Genomic DNA, 17,932 nt, shown 5'->3' with positions numbered 1-17,932 from the left:
GCATACCTCGAGACCGTGTTCTCTTCCCAGACTCCGCCGAAAAGAGACCATCACGGCTACACACGCGGTTGATACATTTTAATTAAGTTAAGTTTCAGGTTTTCTACAACCGGACATTAACAAATTCCCATCTGCCCATAACCGCGGGCACGACTTTTGAAAGTTAAAATCCATGCAGGGGTGTCCCAACTTATCCCATCATAAGCTCTCACGGTCAACGAAGGATATTCCTTCTCCCAGGACGACCTGATCAGACTCGGAATCCCGGTTACAAGACATCTTGACAATGGTAAAACTAAACCAGCAAAGCCGCCCGAATGTGCCGACAAATCCCGATAGGAGCTGCACATATCTCGTTCGCAGGGCACACAGAATAATCAATCCGTACAACTAAAACCAACCCTCGAGTTTCCCCGAGGTGGTGCTGCAAGGGGCTCTAGTTTGGACCAACACTCAGAGGAGCACTGGCCCGGGGGTTTAAAATAAAGATGACCCTTGAGTTCACGGAACCCAAGGGAAAAAGGCTAGGTGGCAAATGGTAAAACCAAGGATGGGACTTGCTGGAGGAGTTTTATTCAAGGCGAACTATCAAGGGGTTCCCATTATAACCCAACCGTGTAAGGAACGCAAAATCAAGGAACATAACACCGGTATGACGGAAACTAGGGCGGCAAGAGTGGAACAACACACCAGGCATAAGGCCGAGCCTTCCACCCTTTACCAAGTATATAGGTGCATTAAGGTAAACAAGATATAATAATGATATCCCAACAATAAACATGTTCCAACAAGGAACAATCTCCAATCTTCACCTGCAACTAACAACACAATAAGAGGAGCTGAGCAAAGTGGTAACATAGCCAAACAACGGTTTGCTAGGACAAGGTGGGTTAGAGGTTTGACATGGAAATATGGGAGGCATGGTAAGCAAGTGGTAGGTATCGTAGCACAGGAATAGCAATAGAGCGAGCATCTAGCAAGCAAAGATAGAAGTGATTTCGAGGGTATGGTCATCTTGCCTGCGAAGTTCTCCGAGTTGACGTAAGCTTGATCCTCGTAAGCGTACTCAACGGGTTCCTCGATCACGTACTCATATCCCGGCTCTACCCAAAGCAAGAACACAAGCAAAGGGAACCACGATCAACCCACGGTGCAATGCGCAAGCAACATGATGCAAAACATGGCATGTTATGCGGGATGTAATATGCAATGCATATGCGTGCTCCAGAAGGAAAAAAATTGAACCAGGCCTCAACTTGGAAAACCAAGAGCTCTGCTGGAAAGATGAGTTGATTTCGGTCTAAATCGATATAAAGATCACCGGAATCGGATGCACGGTTTGCAAATGGCAAGCAAAACAATAATGGCACAAAGCTGCGATTAACAGCATGATGCCATCTAAATGCATCAAGAAAAATAAGCTAATGCACTCTAACATAGCAACAAAGCACATGGAAGTGATCCACTCAAGATCCTTGACAAAAGATGAACACTGAGCTACCGCTAATTCACACAATAGCAGGCTCAAACAAGCATGGAAAAAGTGCAAAAGATATCAGGTTCTCAGACTTAGTGAAAATAACAAGTCAGGATTTAACATCAGGAAGCAATGTTTAGAGCAAGTTATCAACATACTAAAGGAACATATCATGGCAAATCAAGGCATGGCATGAAACTACTCAGAGCATATAACAAAAGTCCCTTACTGACCATGAGCCAAAAGGGATCAGAAAATACAATGGCACCCATGTAAACATAGCAAGTTTCGTTAACAGATTCAGACTTAGCAGAAAACTGGACATGGCAAAAACAGAGTTACGTAGGCATGTTTACGAGCTCGATGCACTCATCACAAGGCATTGCATAACAAACTAAGCATACACCCAGCAAGAAGACATGATCAATAAGCTAACCATGGCAAGAACACTCTCATAGCATGCATGGATCAACTACAACAACCTTGGCAAAATTGCATAACATGTAAACAATCTGCCAGGAACATTTTATAGCAAAATTAGAGCAAGATCGAGTCATTCTAGGGTACTCCATAATTGCAAACAAAGACATGGATGGATAGGGCACAACAATATCTCAAAATCATCCTTACTGAACATGCTCAACAGAGGCATGGATCACTCTGTAGCAACAAGAATACATGGCATCAAAATATCATCATGGAAATGACTTAGAAGAATTCTAAGTCCCTGAAATCAGCAACATCACGAGAGCTAATTTGCATGATTGTGCTAGTCACCACAATGATCACAAAAATACATGGCATACACCCCTGTAAAGATGGCATGGAATAGCCCAAAACACATGTTGGGCTCAAGTTCATAGAAGGCACACATTAAACATGACAAAAATGACAAATGTCTATAATCTGTTAAGAAACAGAAACTAACATTGCATATCTCACTGTCTATAATCTGTATTTTCATGACAAAATGACAAATGTCTATAATCTGTTAAGAAACAGAAACTAACATTGCATAGCTCATTGTCTATAATCTGTTAAGAAACAGAAACTAACATTGCATAGCTCACTGTTAAAAACTCCCACTTGATTCAAGTGATTGTAGTACCCAGACAATCTGAGCACATGCTCACTGTTTGAGCTATTCTCCTCCATCTTTTAGCTATAGAACTTGTTGGAGACTTCATATCTCTCAACTCGGGTATTTGCTTGAAACATTAACTTCAACTCCTAGAACATCTCATATGGTCCATGACGTTCAAAACGTCTTTGAAGTCCCGATTCTAAGCCGTTTAAGCATGGTGTACTAAACTATCAAGTAGTCATCATATTGAGCTAGCCAAACGTTCATAACATCTGCATCTGCTCCTGCAATAGGTTTGTCACCTAGCGGTGCATCAAGGACATAATTCTTCTGTGCAGCAATGAGGATAAATCTCAGATCACGAATCCAATCCGCATCATTGCTACTAACATTTTTCAACTTAGTTTTCTCTAGGAACATATAAAAAAATTAAACAGGGAGCAACATCGCGAGCTATTGGTCTACAACATAGATATGCTAATACTACCAGGACTAAGTTCATGATAAATTAAAATTCAATTAATCATATTACTTAAGAAGTCCCACTTAGATAGACATCCCTCTAATCATCTAAGTGATCGCGTGATCCAAATCAACTAAACCATAACCGATCATCACGTGAAATGGAGTAGTTTTCAATGGTGAACATCACTATGTTGATCATATCTACTATATGATTCACGCTCGACCTTTCGGTCTCAGTGTTCCGAGGCCATATCTGTATATGCTAGGCTCGTCAAGTTAAACCTAAGTATTCTGTGTGTGCAAAAACTGGCTTGCACCCGTTGTAGATGGACGTAGAGCTTATCACACCCGATCATCACGTGGTGTCTGGGAACGACGAACTTTGGCAACGGTGCATACTCAGGGAGATTACTTTTATCTTGAAATTTAGTGAGAGATCATCTTATAATGCTACCGTCAATCAAAGCAAGATAAGATGCATAAAAGATAAACATCACATGCAATCAATATAAGTGATATGATATGGCCATCATCATCTTGTGCTTGTGATCTCCATCTCTGAAGCATCGTCATGATCACCATCATCACCAGCGCGACACCTTGATCTCCATCGTAGCATCGTTTTCGTCTCGCCAATCTCTGGGGTGCCCCCCTGCCCCCGTATATAAAGGAGTGGAGGAGGGCCGGCCAAGGAGGGTGGCGCGCCCAAGGGGGGAGTCCAACTCCCACCGGGAGTAGGACTCCCCTTTCTCCTATTAGGAGTAGGAGAGGGAAAGAAGAGGAAGGAGGGAGGAAGGAAAGGGGGGGCCGGCCCCCCTCCCAATTCAGATCGGGCTTGGGGGGCGCGCCCCCTACCTTTCTCCTTTCCCCTCCTTTCCACTAAGGCCCATATACCTCCCGGGGGGTTCCGATAACCTCCCGGTGATCCGGTATTGTCCCAATCTTACCCGGAACCTTTCCGGTGTCCAAATATAGTCGTCCAATATATCGATCTTTATGTCTCAACCATTTCGAGACTCCTCGACAAGTCCATGATCACATCCGAGACTTCGAACAACCTTCGGTACATCAAAATATATAAACTCATAATGAAACTGTCATCGTAACGTTAAGCGTGCGGACCCTACGGGTTCGAGAACAATGTAGACATGACCGAGACACGTCTCCGGTCAATAACCAATAGCGGAACCTGGATGCTCATATTGGCTCCTACATATTCTATGAAGATCTTTATCGGTCAGACCGCATAACAACATACGTTGTTCCCTTTGTCATCGGTATGTTACTTGCCCGAGATTCGATCGTCGGTATCCCAATACCTAGTTCAATCTCGTTACCGGCAAGTCTCTTTACTCGTTCCATAATACATCATCTTGCAACTAACTTATTAGTTGCATTGCTTGCAAGGCTTAAGTGATATGTATTACCGAGAGGGCCCAGAGATACCTCTCCGACAATCGGAGTGACAAATCCTAATCTCGAAATACGCCAACCCAACATGTACCTTTGGAGACACCTGTAGAGCACCTTTATAATCACCCAGTTACGTTGTGACGTTTGTTAGCACACAAAGTGTTCCTCCGGTAAACGGGAGTTGCATAATCTCATAGTCACAAGAACATGTATAAGTCATGAAGAAAGCAATAGCAACATATTAAACGATCGGGTGCTAAGCTAATGGAATGGGTCATGTCAATCACATCATTCTCCTAATGATGTGACCCCGTTAATCAAATGACAACACATGTCTATGGTTAGGAAACATAACCATCTTCGTTTAGCGAGCTAGTCAAGTAGAGGTATACTAGTGATGTTTAGTTTGTCTATGTATTCACACAAGTATTATGTTTCTGGTTAATACAATTCTAGCATGAATAATAAACATTTATCATGATATAAGGAAATAAATAATAACTTTATTATTGCCTCTAGGGCATATTTCCTTCAGCTCAAGACCAGCCTGCTACTGTGATGGGTACACTCCTCGTTAATTTAGTACCTGCATCTGTTTTATTCGAGTCAGGAGCATCACATTCATTCATGTCAGAAGATCTTGCATACAAGCACGACGTTAAATGTGAGGAGACGAACACTTCAGTAGTGGTAAGAACCCCCGTGGGACAATGTCAAACCTCCATGGTTGGAATTGACGTCCCCGTGGAAATCGAAGGGCTGGAATTCTATGCCTCTCCCATTATCCTGAAGTCGTCTAACATCGACCGCATTTTGGGGATGGATTGGTTGAAAGCGCATACTACTTCTATAGTTTGTGCCACTAAGACCGTCAATCTGCTACACTGTTCTAATGAAATAGTTACTTACCAGGCTCATCTGGTGCAAAATGCTGAGGCACGGCTTTATGCCTTGAATGCATTGAACGCTGCACCACTCGAGGGCATTGAAAACATTCCCGTCGTTCACGAAGTCCAAGACATCTTTCCTAAAGAACTTCCAGGGATTCCCCTTGCTAGAGCTGTCGAATTCATCATCGACTTGAAAGCAGGCACCACTCCTATAGCCAAACGACCCTACAAGATGCCGCTGCATGAACTCATTGAGCTTAAGGAGGAAATCGACAAATCTCTTCGCAAAGGTTTCATTCACCCTAGTTGCTCTCCTTGGGGAGCACCTTCTCTCTTTGTTAAAAAGAAGGATGGGACAAACTGATTGGTCCAAGATTATCATCCTATTAACCAAGCCACCATTTAGAACAAATATCCCCTCCCTCGGATCAATGATCTGTATGATCAACTGGCTGGTTCATCCGTGTTCTCTAAACTCGACTTGAGGTTGGGTTACCATCAGATCCGTGTTCGTGAAGAGGATATCCCAAAGATCGCCTTCGTGACTGGATATGGATCATACGAGTACACCGTCATGTCATTCGGCTTAACCAATGCTCCAGCCACCTTCTCTCATCTGATGAACTATATATTCATGGATTACCTCGACAAGTTCATCGTGGTTTATCTGGATGATATCCTTGTATTTTCCAAGAACAAAGAAGAACATGCTGAACATCTTCGTCTTGTGCTGGAAAAGCTTCGAGAGCATCAACTCTACACTAAGTATTCCAAGTGTGAATTCTGGCTTCCCGAAGTAACCTATCTTGGGCATGTCATCTCCAAGGATGGTATTGCCGTCAACCCTGAACGAGTCTAGGCTATTCTTAGTTGGACTCCTCCGAAGAATGTCAAGCAAGTTAGAAGTTTCTCGGACTCGCCAGCTATTGCCGTCGATTCGTCGAGAACTTCTCCAAGATCGCCAGGCCTCTGCCTAACCTGCTGCATAAGGGCGTCAAGTTTCAATGGATAGACATATGTTAGCAAAGTTTCCAAGCACGCAAAGACAAGTTGACTTCTGCCCCAGTGCTTGCTCCACCTGATACTAAGAAGGACTTTGTCATTTGCTGCGACGCTTCCCGTCAAGGATTAGGATGTGTCCTAATGCAAGAGTGCAAAGTGATTGATTATGCCTCTCGTCAATTGCGCCCTCACGAAGAAAACTACCCAGTTCATGACCTCAAGCTTGCTGCTGTCATTCATGCACTAAAGCAGTGGCGACATTACCTTCTTGGTAATCGTTGCGAGATCTTCACCGACCACCAAAGTCTGAAGTATCTATTTGCTCAGCCACACCTGAACCTCCGTCAGCAGAGATGGATGGAGACTGTTGCAGACTTTGACTTGGGTATTTCCTATACACCATGCAAGGCTAATGTAATGGTTGATGCCTTAAGACGCAAGTCTTACTGCAACCACCTCCAGGTTCGAAAAGTTCAGCCCTCGCTTGTCGAAGAATTTAGAAAGCTGATCCTTCATATTGTCCCTCCGGGTGCACTCGCTCCCCCTCCCCTAGAGTTCCAAAAGACGAATCTTCATGTTGTACATCAGGGTTCTGTAAATACCCTGGCTGTCAAATTAGATCTTGTGGGCGATATTAAGACTATTCAACATTATGACTCTGAAGTCGAGAAGATTAAACGCTATCTCATAGAAGGAAAGCCCTCATTCTTCACTATCGCCAATGATGGCGCCTTGTACTTCAAAGGCCGCCTATTGGTGCCATGTTCGAGGAAAAACCTGGATCAGACTCCAAAGGTTATGAAAGAAGCTCATGATATGCCTCCGTGTATCCATCCTGGTAGTACAAAGATGTACCAAGACATCCGTCAGAGATTCTGGTGGTCTAATATGAAGCAAGACATTGCTCGTTATATTGCGGAGTGTGACATTTGCCGTCGAATCAAAGTTGAGCATCAAAGGCCAGCTGGAACTCTGCAACCTATCTCTATTCCTGAATGGAAATGGGACCATGTTGAAATGGACTTCGTCATTGGATTTCCCAAGTCGCAGAAAGGTAATGATGCTATTCTTGTCGTCATTGACCGACTTTCTAAGGTTGCACATTTTCTGGCGGTCAAAGAAACGATCACTGCTAGTCAGCTTGCAACTCTCTACATGTCTAGAATTGTTTCACTTCACGGTATTCCACTGGTTATCAGTTCGGACCGTGGCAGCTTGTTCACTTCAAGATTTTGGGCAAGTTTCCCAGAAGCTATGTGAACTCATCTGTCGTTCAGTACTGCGTTTCATCCTTAGTCGCAAGGGCAAGTTGAACGTGTCAACCAAGTTCTCGAAGACATTCTTTGAGTTTGTGTAATTTCCTTCAGAAAGAAATGGGAGGAATCTCTCCCTTATGCCGAGTTCTCTTATATTGATAGCAATCAACTAGTCTGAAGATGGCCCCCTTCGAAGTGCTATATAGACGAAAGTGTCGAACCCCTCTAAACTGGTCAGAAACTGGGGTATGTCCACTCTTCAGTCCGGATATTATCCAACATGCCGAAGAACAAGTCCGCATCATTGGTGAGAATCACAAGACTGCTCAATCACGTCAGAAGAGTCAGTATGACCACCATCACAAAGACATGGTCTATCAACCTGGCGAAAGGGCTTATCTTTGAGTTACACCAATGAAGGGTGCTCACCGCTTCGGGATCAAGGGCAAACTAGCTCCTTGCTATATTGGTACATTCACTGTTCTGGAAAGGCATGGAAAAGTGGCATATCAACTAGAGCTTCCATCAAACCTTTCTCAGGTTCACGATGTGTTCCACGTGACACAACTCCACTGCTGCTTCAAGGACCCAATCCAAGCAGTGGATCATGAAGTGCTCGAATTGCAACAGGACCTCTCCTATAAAGAGCATCTGGTCCGCATTCTCGACCAAGTTGAACGCCACACACGTCAGAAGGCGATCAAGTTTGTAAAAGTTCAGTGGTCACATCACTCTGAAGACGAAGCCACTTGGGAACGCGAGGATCGCGTGCGTGATGAATACCCCGCATTGTTTCCTTCTACCTCCTAAATCTCAGGACGAGATTTCTTGTAGTGGAGGAGATTTGTGATGCATGGATAATTAAGCTATAGTAATTATCTACTAAGGGTGCCACATCACTTCGATTACTGTTGCTAATATCGCGTTAGTTCGAAACCGATTCAAACACAAATTCAAAATCAAGCAAACAATAAAAATTTTCAAATAATAAAACTAAAATGTTCGGAATAAACCAAATATTGCATAGGTAATTTTGGTGAAGAAACCACACTTTTATAAAAGTGTAAAATACCCTAAAATGATTTAAAGAGTAGCAAAAACAATTAGTTGAATGCCTTTTTCAATAAATAAAATATAAAAATATGTTGTTTAGTTGCCCAAACTTATGTGGCAGTAGCCTATTTATTAACACTAAAGTAGGGACTAATTTTATAGTTTATAAAACTATAAATAAAAGAGGAACTAAAATTAAAACAGAAAAGAAAATAAAGAAAAAGGAAAAGAACAAAAACAGACAAAAAACTAACAAAAAAGATCTGAAAAGGAAACCCCACGCCTTGGGCCAACCGACCCCACAGGTCGCCCCACTTGGCCCAACCGCCCCCCTCACTCCCTTATCCCCCTCCGACCGGAAACCCTAACACCCTACGCACCCACTCCCCCTCCCCACGATCCCCATCTCCTCCCCCATCGATCTGGATCGGGATCGGCCCCTATCTTATCGTCCCCGACGCCCTGCGCCCGTCCTTCGCCATCCACCACCGCCCGGAACACCGCCCATTGCAAGAGCCACCTCGCCGGACCTTCCCTAACAAACTGCCTCCCCATCTCCGACGCGTTGTCCCCGTCCTCCTCCCAGCGCCCCACTACCCTGTCCCTACGCCCTGCGGTGAGGCCCTGGCCTCCCCCTTCTCTGCCACACTCACTCGTCCATCGCGGCTCTCTGCTCGCGTGCCGGAACTCGCGACTGCTGGCGCTGCCCGCCATGGTCGCGCTGAAGCGCCGCCCAACCACCGCTGCTCTGCTCCGCTCGCGCTCACCGCCCTCCCGAGGCGCACCCCGCCGCCGCTCTCGCTCCCGGCTGCGCCACTATGCGCGCACACACCTGCTCGTCCTACGCTGGGGCCGTGCCTCCCCCGCATGGCCTCTGCCGCCCTGTTGCTTCCCGCATGCCCACGACCGCGCCGGCCTACTCCGCCGCGGCCTGGCGCGGCCCAGCTGCTCGGCCGCCGTCCTGTTGCTCTTCGATACGTCTCCAACGTATCTATATTTTTTGGTTGTTCCATGCTATTATATTATCTGTTTTGGATGTTAATGGACTTATTTATACACTTTTATATTATTTTTGGGACAAACCTACTAACCCAAGGCCTAGTGCAAATTGCTGTTTTTTGCCTATTTCAGTGTTTCGCAGAAAAGGAATACCAAACGGAATGAAACCTTCAGGAGAGTTATTTTTGGAACAAACATGATCCATGGGACATGGAGTGGACGTCAAGAAACCAACGAGCAGACCACGAGGCATGGGGCGCCCTCCACCCTCATGGGCCCCTCGTGGCTCTATCGACCTACTTCTTCGTCCTATATATATATATTCATATACCCCAAAAACATCTAGGAGCACCACGAAACCCTATTTCCACCGCCACAACCTTCTGTACCCAAGAGATCCCATCTTGGGGCCTTTTCCGGAGCTCCGCTGGAGGGGGAATCGATCATGGAGGGCTTCTACATCAACACCATAGCCTCTCCGATCATGTGTGAGTAGTTTACTTCAGACCTTCGGGTCCATAGTTATCAGCTAGATGACTTCTTCTCTCTCTTTGAATCTCAATACAATGTTCTCCTTGATCTTCTTGGAGATCTATTTGATGTAACTCTTTTTGCGGTGTGTTTGTTGAGATCCGATGAATTGTGGGTTTATGATCAAGTTGATCTATGAAAAATATTTGATTCTTCTCTAAAATATTTTATGTATGATTGGTTATCTTTGCAAGTCTCTTCCAATTATCATTTTGGTTTGGCCTTTTGGGAGAGACACATGAATCGAAATTTATTAGAATACTCTATGTCCTTCACTTATATCTTTTGAGCTAGATAATTTTGCTCTAGTGCTTCACTTATATCTTTTAGAGCACGGTGGTCATTTTATTTTATAGAAATTATTGATCTCTCATGCTTCACTTATATCATTTTGAGAGTCCCTTAGAACAGCATGGTAATTTGCTTTGGTTATGAAACTAGTCCTAATATGATAGGCATCCAAGATGGGTATAATAAAAACTATCATAGAAATTGCATTGAATACTATGAGAAGTTTGATACTTGATAATTGTTTTGAGATACAAAGGTGGTGACATTAGAGTGTGCTAGTTGAGTAGTTGTGAATTTGATAAATAATTGTGTTGAAGTTTGCAAGTCCCGTAGCATGCACATATGGTAACCGTTGTGTAACAAATTTGAAACATGAGATGTTCTTTGTTTGTCTTCCTTATGAGTGGCGGTCGGGGACGGGCGATGGTCTTTTCCTACCAATCTGAGCATGCACGTAGTGCTTGGTTTTTGATGACTTGTAGATTTTTGCAATAAGTATGTGAGTACTTTATGACTAATGTTGAGTCCATGGATTATACGCACTCTCACCCTTCCATCATTGCTAGCCTCTTCGGTACCGTGCATTGCCCTTTCTCACCTTGAGAGTTGGTGCAAACTTCGCCGGTGCATCCAAACCCCGTGATATGATACACTCTATCACACATAAACCTCCTTATATCTTCCTCAAAACAGCCACCATACCTACCTATTATGGCATTTCCATAGCCATTCCGAGATATATTTCCATGGAACTTTCCACCGTTTCATTTATGACACACTTCATCATTGTCATATTGCTTTGCATGATCATGTAGTCGACATCGTATTTGCGGCAAAGCAACCATGCATAATTTATCATACATGTCACTCTTGATTCATTGCCCTTCCCGGTACACCGCCGGAGGCATTCATATAGAGTCATATTTACTATCGAGTTGTAATCATTGCGTGTAAAGAAATAGAAGTGTGATGATCATCATTAATAGAGCATTGTCCCAAATAAAAAAGAGAGAAATGCCAAATAAAATAAGGCCCAAAAAAGGAAAAAAAGAAAAGAAATAAAAAGGGGCAATGCTAATATCCTTTTTTCACACTTGTGCTTCAAAGTAGCACCATGATCTTTATGATAGAGAGTCTCTTGTTTTGTCACTTTCATATGCTAGTGGGAATTTTTCATTATAGAACTTGGCTTGTATATTCCAACAATGGGGTTCCTTAGATGCCCTAGGTCATCGTGAGAAAGCAAGTTGGATGCACACCCAGTTAGTTTCTTTTGTTGAGCTTTGATACATTTATAGCTCTAGTGCTTCCGTTGCATGGCAATCCCTACTCCTTGCATTGACATCAATTGATGGGCATCTCCCTAGCCCGTTGATTAGCCGCGTCGATGTGAGACTTTCTCCTTTTTTGTCTTCTCCACATAACCCCATATCATTATTCTATTCCACCCATAGTGCTATATCCATGGCTCATGCTCATGTATTGCGTGAAAGTTGAAAAAAGTTTGAGATTACTAAACTATGAAACAATTGCTTCGCTTGTCATCGGGGTTTTTTCAAGATGAGAGCATTCTTGTGTGACGAAAATGGGGCATGACCAAACTATATGATTTTGTAGGGATGAACTTTCTTTTGCCATGTTATTTTGAGAAGACATGATTGCTTAGTTAGTATGCTTGAAGTATTATTATTTTTATGTCAATATTAAACTTTTGTCTTGAATCTCTCGAATCTGAATATTCATGCCACAATAAAAAAAATTACATTGAGAATTATGCTAGGTAGCATTCCACGTCAAAAATTCTGTTTGTATCATTTACCTACTCGAGGATGAGCAGGAATTAAGCTTGGGGATGCTTGATGCGTCTCCAACGTATCTATAATTTTTGATTGTTCCATGCTATTATATTATCTGTTTTGCATGTTAATGGGCTTATTTATACACTTTTATATCATTTTGGGGACTAACCTACTAACCCAAGCCCAGTACAAATTGCTGTTTTTTTGCCCATTTCAGTGTTTCGCAGAAAAGGAATATCAAACAGAATCCAAACGGAACGAAACCTTCAGGAGAGTTATTTTTGGAACAAACGTGATCCAGGGGACTTGGAGTGGACGTCAAGAAACCAACGAGGAGGCCACGAGGCAAGGGGGCACGCCTACCCCGCTAGGCGCGCCCTCCACCCTCATGGGCCCCTCGTGACTCCACCAACCTACTTCTTCCTCCTATATATATTGATATACCCCGAAAACATCCAGGAGCACCACGAAACCCTATTTCCACTGCCGCAACCTTCTGTACCCAAGAGATCCCATCTTGGGGCCTTTTCCGGAGCTCTGCCAGAGGGGGAATCGATCATGGAGGGCTTCTACATCAACACCATAGCCTCTCCGATGATGTGTGAGTAGTTTACTTCGGACCTTCGGGTCCATAGTTATTAGCTAGATGGATTCTTCTCTCTCTTTGGATCTCAATACAATGTTCTCATTGATCTTCTTGGAGATCTATTTGATGTAACTCTTTTTGCGGTTTGTTTGTCGAGATCTGATGAATTGTGGGTTTATGATCAAGTTTATCTATGAACAATATTTGATTCTCCTCTGAAATATTTTATGTATCATTGGTTATCTTTGCAAGTCTCTTCGAATTATCAGTTTGGTTTGGCCTACTAGATTTATCTTTCTTGCAATGGGAGTATTGCTTAGCTTTGGGTTCAATCTTGCGGTGTCCTTTCCTAGTGATAGCAGGGGCTGCAAGGCACGTATTGTATTGTTGCCATCGAGGATAAAAACATGGCGTTTATATCATATTGCTTGAGTTTATCCCTCTACACCATCTCATCTTGCCTAATGTGTTACTATGTTCTTATGAACTTAATACTATAGATGCATACTGGATAGCGGTCGATGTGTGGAGTAATAGTAGTAGATGCAGAATTGTTTCGGTCTACTTGTCGCGGACGTGATGCCTATATACATGATCATGCCTAGATATTCTCATAATTATGCACTTTTCTATCAATTTCTCGACAGTAATTTGTTCACCCACCGTAATACTCATGCTATCTTGAGAGAAGCCACTAGTGAAACCTATGGCCCCCGGGTCTATTCTCCTTTATATTAAACTTCCGTCAAAAAACTATTTGTGGCACCTTTTATTTTGCAATCTTTATATTTCAATCTATATCTTAAAAATACCAAAAATATTTATCTTATTATTATTATCTCTATCAGATCTCACTCTCGTAAGTGACCATGAAGGGATTGACAACCCCTTTATCGCGTTGGTTGCGAGGTTCTTATTTGTTTGTGTAGGTACGAGGGACTTGCGTGTAGTCTCCTACTTGATTGATACCTTGGTTCTCAAACACTGAGGGAAATACTTACGCTACTTTGCTGCATCACCCTTTACTCTTCAAGGGAAAACCAACGCAGTGCTTAAGAGGTAACACTCCTCCGCCGCCCCGCTGCTCGCTCGTCGCCCCGCCGTGGCCACGGGCTTGTCCGCCTCACGCGCCCCTAGTGGCCGCTCGTCGGCTCCCCGGACCACTGCCCTGTGTCCGTCTTGCGGCGGCTCGGCTGCCGCGTCTTGCCGGAACGCAGCCCCGGCCCGCTGCGGCCGCTCGTCGCTATGGCCGCCGGCGCCCAGCACCGTTTCCCCCCTGTCGACCTGGGCGGGTGCCCAGCGCCCGCTAGCACCTGAAGCCACTATAGCCCTTAGGGCCAATGACATGTGGGGCCCCACCCCCGAACGGTTTTAAAATAAATAAATAAATAATAAAAGCATAATTAATTAATTAATTAACTTAATTAATCCTGTTAATTAATATAATTAACCATTATGGTCTGATTAGATGAAAAGTCACTGACAGGTGGGACCCACCTGTCAGGTTGACGAGGTCAACGGTTAGAGTTGACCGCTGACATCATGCTGACGTCATAAATGCATTTTAGAATTAAATTAATTCTGTTAATTCTAGAAAATGATAAAATCCTTTTAAAATTAATATAAAATAAACGTAGCTTGGATTGAAAAACTTTGTAAATGAAAGTTGCTGAGAACGACAAGACGAATCCGGATTCGCAGCCCATACGTCCACCACACATCCCTAGCATAGTGAACACGCAACTTTCCCCCTCCGGTGCATTTGCCCGAAAATGCGAAACACCGGGGATACTTTCCCGGATGTTTCCCCCCTTCGTCGGTATCACCTCCTACCGCGTTAGGACACACATGACACCGTTACTTGTCATGTCATGCATCGATATGCATCTATTTGCATTGTATTCATTGTTTATTCCCTCTATTCTCTCCGGTAGACTACGATACTAACGCCACTGCTGGTGCCCTGATCGACTACGGTGTTGATGACCCCTCCTTGCCAGAGGAACCAGGCAAGCCCCCCCTTGATCACCAGATATCGCCTATTCCTTCTCTCTACTGCTTGCATTAGTGTAGTGTAGCATGTTACTGCTTTCGGTTAATCCTATTCTGCTGCATAGCCTGTCATTGTTGCTACAGTTGTTACCCTTACCTGCAATCCTTAATGCTTAGTATAGGATGATAGTATTCCATCAGTGGCCCTACATTCTTGTCCGTCTGCCATGCTATACTGCCGGGCCGTGATCACTCGGGAGGTGATCACGGGTTTATACTTGTATACATTATATGATACATGTGGTGACTAAAGTCGGGTCGGCTCGTAGAGTACCCGCAAGTGATTCCAATGTGGGGGGCTGAAAGGATAGGTGGCTCCATCCCGGTAGAGCTGGGCCTGGGTTCTCGAAGGCCCCCGACTGTTACTTTGTGGCGGAGCGACAGGGCAGGTTGAGACCATCCTAGGTGAGAGGTGGGCCTGGCCCTGGTCGGCGTTCGCGGTTACAGCAATTAACACGCTTAACGAGATCTTGGTATTTGATCTGAGTCTGGCCACTAGACGCACTAACCAACTACGCTGGAACAGTTATGGGCACTCGACATCGTGGTATCAGCTGAAGCCCTCTTGACGTCAGCGACTGAGGGGCACGCGCCGATTGGACCATAAGCCTACGCTTGTATTAAGGGGGCTAAGTCTGCTTCCCTCCACGTACGCAACATGCAGGTGTGCAACGGGCCATGGGCCCAGACTCCTGCGCGCTTAGGATTTAGACCGGCGTGCTGACCTCTCTATTGTGCCTATGTAGGGTTGTGTCATGTTGATCTTCTGAGGCCGGGAATGACCCAGGGAAGTGTGCCCGGCCAGTGGGATCTGGGTAATGTGGTGCACCCCTGCAGGGAAGTTTATCTATTCAAATAGCCGTGTCCCTCGGTAAAAGGACGACCCGGAGTTGTACCTCGACCTTATGACAACTAGAACCAGATACTTAATAAAACACACCCTTTCAAGTGCGAGATACAACCCGGTGATCGCTCTCTAACAGGGAGACGAGGAGAGGATCGCCGGGTAGGTTTATGCTATATAATGATACTTGGTGAACTTACTATCTACTCTCTTCTATATGCTTCAAGATGGAGGCTTCCAGAAGTGTAGTCTTCGATAGGACTAGATTTCCCCCTCTTACTATGGCATTCTACAGTTCAGTCCATAGATTCTACCCAGTTCATTGATACCAATGCATATGTAGTGTAGATCCTTGCTTCCGAGTACTTTGGATGAGTACTCACGGTTGCTTTGCTCCTCCCTTTTTCCCCCTTTCTATACCTGGTTGTTGTGACCGAATGATGGAGCCCAGGAGCCAGACGCCACCAATGACGACTCCTACTACACTGGAGGTGCCTACTACTACGTGCAGACCACCGACGACGACCAGGAGTAGTTTAGGAGGATCCCAGGCAGGAGGCATGCACCTCTTTCGATCTGTATCCCAGTTAGTGCAACTTATTTAACTTATGTATGTACTCAGATATTATTACTTTCACTGACTCTTGTGTATTCGAGCTTATGTATTCAACCCTCGAGGCCCCTAGCTTGTAATATAAAGCTTGTGTTATTTTAATTTATGTCTAGAGTTGTGTTGTGATATCTTCCCGTGAGTCCTTGATCTCGGTCGTACACATTTGCGTGCATGATTAGTGTACAGTCGAATCGGGGGCGTCACAAGAATACAACAGCAGAGATGTCTGATCCCGAAAGTTATAAAATTCCACCTGGAGTTGAAACTACTACCGAGAGAAATAATCAGCAGCAAAGGATTCACCATCACCGGGTGAAGAAATGGTTCAACTATGAGAATTTCCGAAGGAAATATCAAATTGTGTTTGCTTTCACTCCACCTTGGAATGATTGCATTGCTGAAAATTGCCTCAACCCAGATGATGTAAAAGCCAGGCCACCTCCTCCTGATAATGCCCATGCCAACTCACTGAAAACAACTGCTGATTTTCGCAAAGAAGTAGAAAAGAGAACCAAGGCCAAAGCCAAGCGTGAAGCCAAGGCTGCAAAGAAGAATCAAATTGAACACAGAAACATTGAGCTAACCCAGCAAGATGTACAAGAGAAAAAGGAACGTGGTTCTGCCCAAAAAGATAACAAAGCAAGGAAGTTAGTTTCCCCTCAAGTTTCCCAAAAGAATTCTGTTGCCAGAAAATCCAAGAAGGCAGCCTCTGCCTCATCAAATGAGTCCTTCGATGAAGATGTTGGCGATGAAATACCGATGTATGGTCAACGTGCTCTCATTAACAAGCCATATCAAACCCCCTCACTGGTAAAAGCATCACCCCACTGAGAATCTCACCAAGGCTAGCACCCGTTCCAGTCTCTGATAAACCTTCAGATTCTGCTGCCCCTTCTGCAAAGAGAAAGCTGCTGCTGGAAGAGAAAGTTGTTGCTTCTGTCAAGAAGGCTAAAACCAGCATTCCTCCTTCCATAGAGGAACAGAGATATGACTTCGATCTCATGATTGATGTCATTGAAAGTGTTGCCTATGATGCTAAATCAATTGATTTGAGCAGTTTAGGTCTTCCTGATGATGTTACCAAGATGGTAACGAAACATTTTGCTAAGCTAGGAAAAATGACCGAGAAGCTGAATCAAGCAGTCGAGGACAAGAACCCATCGAGCAAATGAGACAAAATGCCAGGACTGAATCTGAAAGGAAGGAGCTGAACAAAGAAATTGTTGAAATCACAAAAGATCTCAATGTTATGAGGAATGAGAAAATTGAATGGCACTCATGCCTGAAGATGGAAATATCTCAGTTATGTGACCGAAAGAATGATGAGATGGAACGTCATGCAAAACTTGCTTGATGAAGAATAAAGGAAGAAAAGCGTCAGAAGGCAAAGGCAAGAGCAAGCAAATCGAAGGCAATCAAAGATCGCCATATTAAAAATGTTGCAACTGATGCTCCGATCGACTCAAGTGCTCCTCTGTAGAAGATACCACCATCCCCTCTTCACGAGGATGAACCCATGCAACAAGTTGAGCCTGCGGTAGTTATCATCCCTACCACAACTGCTCAAGAAACTCACG

At 44.2% G+C, this 17,932-nt stretch overlaps 1 pseudogene; it reads left to right on the top strand.

Moving 5' to 3' along the window:
• Positions 1-16,577: 16,577 nt before the first annotated feature.
• On the top strand, positions 16,578-17,709 carry LOC147985210 (uncharacterized; annotated as a pseudogene).
• The last annotated feature ends 223 nt before the right edge of the window (positions 17,710-17,932 follow it).

This window comes from Triticum urartu, chromosome 2A (assembly GCF_056163025.1).
Source record: "Triticum urartu cultivar PI428250 chromosome 2A, HENAU_Tu73, whole genome shotgun sequence".
NCBI lineage: Eukaryota > Viridiplantae > Streptophyta > Magnoliopsida > Poales > Poaceae > Triticum > Triticum urartu.
This window is presented reverse-complemented; position numbering and strand designations above follow the sequence as displayed.